General features: G+C 32.6%; 1 non-coding gene across 1 annotated transcript; it reads right to left on the reverse strand.

The window, feature by feature from the left end:
- Positions 1-4164: 4164 nt before the first annotated feature.
- On the reverse strand, positions 4165-4271 carry LOC149527162 (small nucleolar RNA R71). Its single transcript, XR_016351279.1, has one exon. It is a non-coding gene; the product is annotated as a small nucleolar RNA R71 (small nucleolar RNA).
- Between the last annotated feature and the right edge of the window lie 2566 nt (positions 4272-6837).

The following is a 6837-nucleotide window of genomic DNA, read 5'->3' on the forward strand; positions in this document are numbered from 1 at the left end:
ACTTAAGCTCCCAAAATGACTCAAAATAACTCTATATAATAGAGTTATCAAGAGGAAAGAAAGATAGAGAATCGGCTTGAAAGAAGAAGAAAAGAGAAAATCGAGAGCTTTTCCTCCCCACCCACGCACCATTGTTGAAGTTTAAAGAGATTTTGGTAGTTTGGTTTGGAAATTTCAAGGTAAAGAAGATAGAAATTGTTAGTTTGGTTGAATACATGCTTTTGAACCAATTATAATGTGTAAAAAATGTTTGTGGTAGCAAAAGGATACCGTGTGGGGTGCCAAGGAAACCATGCATGTTGGTGATTCGCAAGGAATGAGAGATTACACTACTAAGGAGCTTGAGATTTCTTGGTTTTAGTTCAAGTTAAATTATTGAGGAAAGGTAAGACAAATTGTGGCCTAATCCTTGGTTGTTTATATTATATGATTATAGGTTAGGAAGAATGCCTATATTGGTTGTGAGATTTGATGTTGTGAGAATGTAATATTTGAAGAAAGTAAAAGATAAGGATTATGCATGCAAAGATTTAAGGCTTCTTTGGTAAAGTTGCTACCAATATTATTGTGTGTAAGCATGGGATTAACTATGAAATTAGGTTAAGGATTTGTTGATTGAAGTCCTGCCCATACATGTGTGGAATTAAAGATATTGAGTTCGAATTGTTGCTAGGAAGTGTAACAGTAAAGAAAGTGTGCTATGGTGGCATGCCGGAGGAAGTGATGGGTGACTGGCAAGTAAAATTAGCTAGATATGCACTTGTGAAGTGACATAGCATCCTGCTATTGTGAAGTGAGTAGGGGGTGTCCATTTTAAAATTCTCATAATTATGTAAACATATATACATGTTGATTTACTTTAAAGCAAATTTGTGGGAAGCATAAGCTAGTAGAACTGCTAAGAAATTGCAAATGCCATGATTTTGAAAATGGGTTTGAATATATATATAAGCTATATATGTAAAGGATTTTAAAACTAGGAAACAAGCTTTTTAATACAATTTATGTCAAAATGTGCCTTACAGTTTGTGTGATGTGCATTTATGATTGAAACACATATCCACCATGCGGATTGATATTTTAACCTCATGCAAAGGGTTTATGTTTTAAAGTCTTATAAGGGATTTTGTCATGTTACCATGTTGAATATTTTGCAAATGGTTTTGAAATAAGTTTTTGAGAACCCAACTTGATTTTTAAATGATTTTACAGAACTTGGAGATTCGAGAATAGGTTGAATGTCACATCGAGATAGTGTGACCCTTGTGCATAAGTGAGCTCTAGCTAGAGAATCTTTAGTTCATCGACAGGCTGTTAAATGTGGATGAAGCCATGGTTTGTGATTATACGTGGCTAGGCCACAAGTGATATATGCAGTTGCGACCGCTTGATTTCTTCAATGTCGACCAACATCGTTGAGACTGCCATGGCTGTGGGGATCTGGTGGAGCGGAGCTTTCGGATGTTATTATGTAGAAACGGGTCCACGAGTTCTTTATTTCTATTATCTACTCAAGAGTTATATCTCTTTGGGTTTTTAATACGTGCTCTTTCGCATGGTGAGAACTATCAGATTTTCAAAGCTCTTCTATTTATGCTATGATGTTGGATTTAACTCCTCGCTTATGAGGTGATTTACGAATTTGCATAAAAGCTTTGATAATGTTTGATTTTATGGGAGCATGCATGATTATACAGATTTGCTTTAAGTAAGTTGCCAAATGATTTCGACGATAGAGATCTTTACTTGAATTGGTTCGATACTTGATTTTAAATGATTATCTTGCATTAACTTTCTGGTTTTACAAATAAGGCATAAACGCTTCATTTAATTTTACTTGGTTTATGTACACTCTTATGTTTTAATATTCAAATACTCTATTTTTGGCTTGTTTTCCATCTACGCCCTACTCACGGAGTTGATGATCGTTGAGTCTATGAGACTCACCCCTTTATTTCTTTTTACAGATAAGTAATCAGTTCAAGTGCATCACTCAGTACATCGAGACTAGCTGCAACGTAGGTAATGGCATCTCTTAGGCTTCCACTTCGAGTTGCTCCATTGCATAGAGGTCGTGTTGTGTCAAATAGTTTGACTTATAAAGTTTAATAGTTTATTGAAAATGTATTTGCCAAAACTTGAGGTTGTGTAATGAATACCACTTGTGATGTTGAAATTACTTTGGAGTTATTAAACCTAGTTATTGGTATCTAAATGCTACATTTTAAATAATGTGTTTATTTAGTTAAGTAAACGATAGTATTAGTGTTGCCAGTTGATTTTAAATTATCTAAAATCTCAACTAAGGCTTGTTCGGGATTTGGCAGTTCACTCACAAGTCGCTGATGCCGGTAATGATCGGGGGAAGAGGTCATTACAAGTTCATCCTAAAAGATAGTCAAACTCATGTCGAAGTTGAAGCACTACACCAATCCTAGAGCAATTATGATTTTTGCTAATTAATTGGTCGAAGCCACTGCCGTGATGGAAGTAGGCCACAACTTATGTAGTCTAATGAGAAATTCTTAATTGGAATTGATTTCTTTCTTCACCCAACTTGGCCTAACGTCAAAACCCTATAAAAACAATCTTTCAGAAGACTTTTAGAGTGGAACGAAACACTAGATTAAGAGTTGAAAATCAAGCCACCAAGTCATTGAAGTTGAAAAAAAATTGAGGAATTCAAGAAGATTTAGAAGATCAAGATTACGGTTCTTGGGTTTTATTATTTTTTTGTTATTCTTTTATTTCCTTAGTTTCATTTTATTGTTTAAAACTTGATTTGATGATGATGTGTAACTTAATGGGAAGCTAAATTATTTATCTAAGATTATGATTGAACTCCATGTGTAGTTCTGATTTATTTATCTCTCTTTTGCTTATATTTTATCGATTTAAGTTGTTTATTTTATTCTGTTATTAATGCTTCTAATTGCCTTATCACCAATTAAATTGAATTGAAAATCTAAGTTAAACCTTGACAAAAGAGATTTAGGTAGACCCTGAATAGAATAGCGTATGATCGAATGCACTTAGTTGATTCGATGGTTTGATTTGCATATAAGGCAAACATACACCTATAAGCCATACGTAGCCAGCATTAGAGTATGAACTTAATAAATCATTCTTCAATTTAATTTATGTAGACATACAATAAGTTAATTAGGAGAGATATTTTTATGAGAAACTCGATATAGACTTATAAATAATTTAGGACTTTAGGTTGGCAACTTAATCCATTAGACTAAAGTTAGAGAGAGAGACAATAATTAGATGAAGTATTGAAGGACACCATAATCTTAGGTCTAAAAGTCAATCAGATTTAATAAAATAATTTTGCTAGTTAGATTAATTTTGGTCTTTAGTTTGTTCAAATTAATTTTTATTTTAAATTTAATTTTTACTTGTTTGGATAAGATTAGGGTGTTATAATTTTAGTAGTTAGCAAGTAGAGATTAATTCAATTATCCATGGGAATGAATTTGACTTTCTACTATATTACCTATCAACGATATATGCACTTGCATAAGAAATCAACAAGTTTTTGGCACCGTTGTCGAGGATTTGATTTTTAGTTCTTTCTTGTTAATATTAATACCAAGAATTCTTAATCCAATCCAAACTTTTCTTTTTTTAAAAAAAAATCAATTACTTTTGATCATTGTATTCGAAGAGTCAGAAATTTGGAAATTGTTCATTTTGATCCAGAAATCGAAAGACTTTTCGAAGACTTCAGAGGAAAAATCAAAAAGTATTTACTCTAAGTAAATCAATGGCTGATCAACAATGGGAAGAGACCAAGTTTTTGAGGGATTATGTTGTCCCATTAGGTCAAGGTCTCCACTTTATTATTCGAAGACCTTCTATTCAAGCCAACAATTTTGAAATTAAGCTAGCAATCATTCAGATGATATAGACTTCTATTCAGTTTGGGGGTTTGCTTAATGATGATCTAAATGCTCATATTGTAAATTTCCTGGAAATTTGTGATACATTCAAGACTAATGGTGTTATTGATGATGCCAAAAGATTAAGGCTTTTTCCTTTTTCATTGAGAGATAAAGCAAGTAGTTGGTTAATTTGCTTCCTGTTAATTCCATTAATACATGGGATGATTTGGCTTAGAAATTTTTAGCAAAATTCTTTCCACCTACCAAGATAATAAAAATGAGGAATTAGATCACTTCTTTCATGCGATTTGATTTTGAATCACTATATGAGGCTTGGGAGAGTCGTAAGGCTTTGATAAGAAGGTATCCTCACCATGGATTCCCTAATGGTTGCAAGTTCAAACTTTTTATAATGATTTGTTTGGACCTATTAGAACTAACATTGATGTTGCAACTAGAGGTGCACTTATGAGTAAATCTATTGATGAGGCTTATGTTAATGCTGTTCAGAACCCCTTTGTGACTTGTGAATCTTGTCAATTTGTTGGAAATAGGCAACAAAACAATCCTTATTCCAACAGTTATAATCGTGGTTGGAGGAATCATCTTAATTTCTCATGGAGCAACAACCAAGGGATTTCGTTAGCATTTAAGTCAAACTTTCCCCCTGGATTTCCACCTAAAGCCCCAGGCTAAAGAAAAAACCTTCAGTGAAGTAGATGTTCATGTAATACATGACACAAACTGATGCATTCATTCAAAGTCAAACAACATTAATAAGGAATCTTGAGACACAAGTGGGTTAGCTTGCTAATGCTCTAAATAGTAAACCTTATGGTACCTTACCAAGTGATATTGAGCCCAACTCAAGAAGAGAAAGTAAGGAACATTGTAACGTAATCAATCTTTGCAATGGGAAAAAGGTAAGTAATAAAGCTTTAAATTCTAAAACTTCAATTCAATCTGATAAGAAAGAAATTGAAAAAGATGCTAAAAAAGAAATTATGGTTGAACAATCTATTGAAAATTCAATAGAAGAAAAATCACAATTAACATTTGCTCCCACACTTGCACCACCTTTTCCTCAAAGATTTCAGAAGGAAAAACTTGATAAATAATTCCAAAGATTTATTGATGTGTTTAAAAAGTTACATATTAATATTCCTATTGCTAAAATTCTGGAACAAATACCAAGATATGTTAATTTTTGAAAGACATCCTGTCTAAAAAAAGGAAATTGGGTGAGTTTGAAACTGTTGCACTTAATGAAAAGTACAGTGCCACTATTCAGAATAAGCTTCCACTAAAGCTTAAGGATCCAAGTAGTTTTATTATTCCTTGCAGTATCGGTGCTCTTTGTTTTGCTAAAGTTTTCTGTGATTTGGGTGCAAGAATAAATTTGATGCCATTGTCCATTTATAATAAATTAGATTTGGCAACTTCTATGACTTTATAACTTACTAATAGATCCATCACCTATCTTGATGGTATTGTGGAAGATATTTTGGTAAAAATTGACAAGTTTATTTTTTCAGTAGATTTTATTATTATTGATACGAAAGAAGATCGTGAAATACCGATCATTCTTGGGAGACCATTTTTGAGAACTACTCGAGCTCTAATTGATGTGGAATAAGGTCAGCTTACTTTAAGGGTTGAAGATTAATAGGTAACATTATTTTTAGAGCTTTAAAATTTTCCAATGAGCATGATGAATGGTTCTTAATTATTGTGATGGATGACATAACTAATAATGTGTTTATTGAGAATCATCATGATCCACTGGAAACTTCTTTGAATTCTTCATGTGATATTATTGATGAAAAAGTTCTTAAATATGCTAATCATCTTGATGCCTCATTACATCTCCTAAAATCCCAATTTCAGTCTTTGGAATTATCAATTACAACTTCACCAATCAAGCCTTCCATTAAGGAACCTCCTTCATTAGAGCTCAAACCATTGCCTAATCATTTAAGGTACGCTTTTTCAAGAAATCCTTCTACACTACTAGTAATTATTTCTTCTTTTCTTTATGATGAATAGGAAAGTAAACTCCCTCAAGTTTTAAGAGACTACTCAAAGGTAATTGGGTGCACCATTGTAGACATCAAAGGAATTAGTCCATTAATTTGCATGCACAAAATTCTTCTTGAAGAAAATCACAAAGCAACTATTGAGCATTAACGAAGGCTAAATCTAATCATGAAAAAGGTAGTAAAGAAGGAAATTATCAAGTGGCTAGATGAAGGTATTATCTATTATATTTCTAATAGTTCGTGTGTAAGTCTAGTCCAATGTGTCCCTAAGAAAGGAGATATGACTGTAGTTTTTAATGAAAATAATGAGCTCATTTCCACTAGAACCGTGACTGGATTGAGAGTATGTCTAGATTATAGAAAATTGAATAAAGCCACTAGAAAAGATCACTTTCCATTCCCTTTTATTGATCAAATGCTTGATAGATTAGCAATTGGTACAGTTTGGGCTAACAAAAAGGGCAGATTTTGCATCCTATTTATTATGATAGCAGAACAGTAAATGAGGCTCAGGCAAATTACACCACAACAGAAAAAAAGTTGCTTGCTATCGTTTTTACTTTTGATAAATTTCGCTCCTATCTTGTTGGTACTAAAGTAATTGTTTACACTAACCATGCAAGTATTAAATATCTTATTGAGAAGAAGGATGCAAAAGCACACTTCAAAAGATGGATACTTTTGCTTCAAGAATTCGACTTGAAAATTTGAGATAGGAAAGATACCAAAAATCAAGTGGTAGATTATTTATCTAGATTGTAGAATGAAGAACAAATTAGAACTTTAACAATGATCAATGAGACTTTTTCTTATAAGGAATTGTTTCATGTTGAGAAGTAGAAAATTTGCCATGATATGCTGATTTTGTGAATTATCTCGGAATTAAACTCTTCCCTCCTGAATTTAAT

Source organism: Theobroma umbraticum, unplaced genomic scaffold, assembly GCF_002168275.2.
Source record: "Theobroma umbraticum cultivar Fairchild unplaced genomic scaffold, ASM216827v3 scaffold_51.0, whole genome shotgun sequence".
Classification (NCBI taxonomy): domain Eukaryota; kingdom Viridiplantae; phylum Streptophyta; class Magnoliopsida; order Malvales; family Malvaceae; genus Theobroma; species Theobroma umbraticum.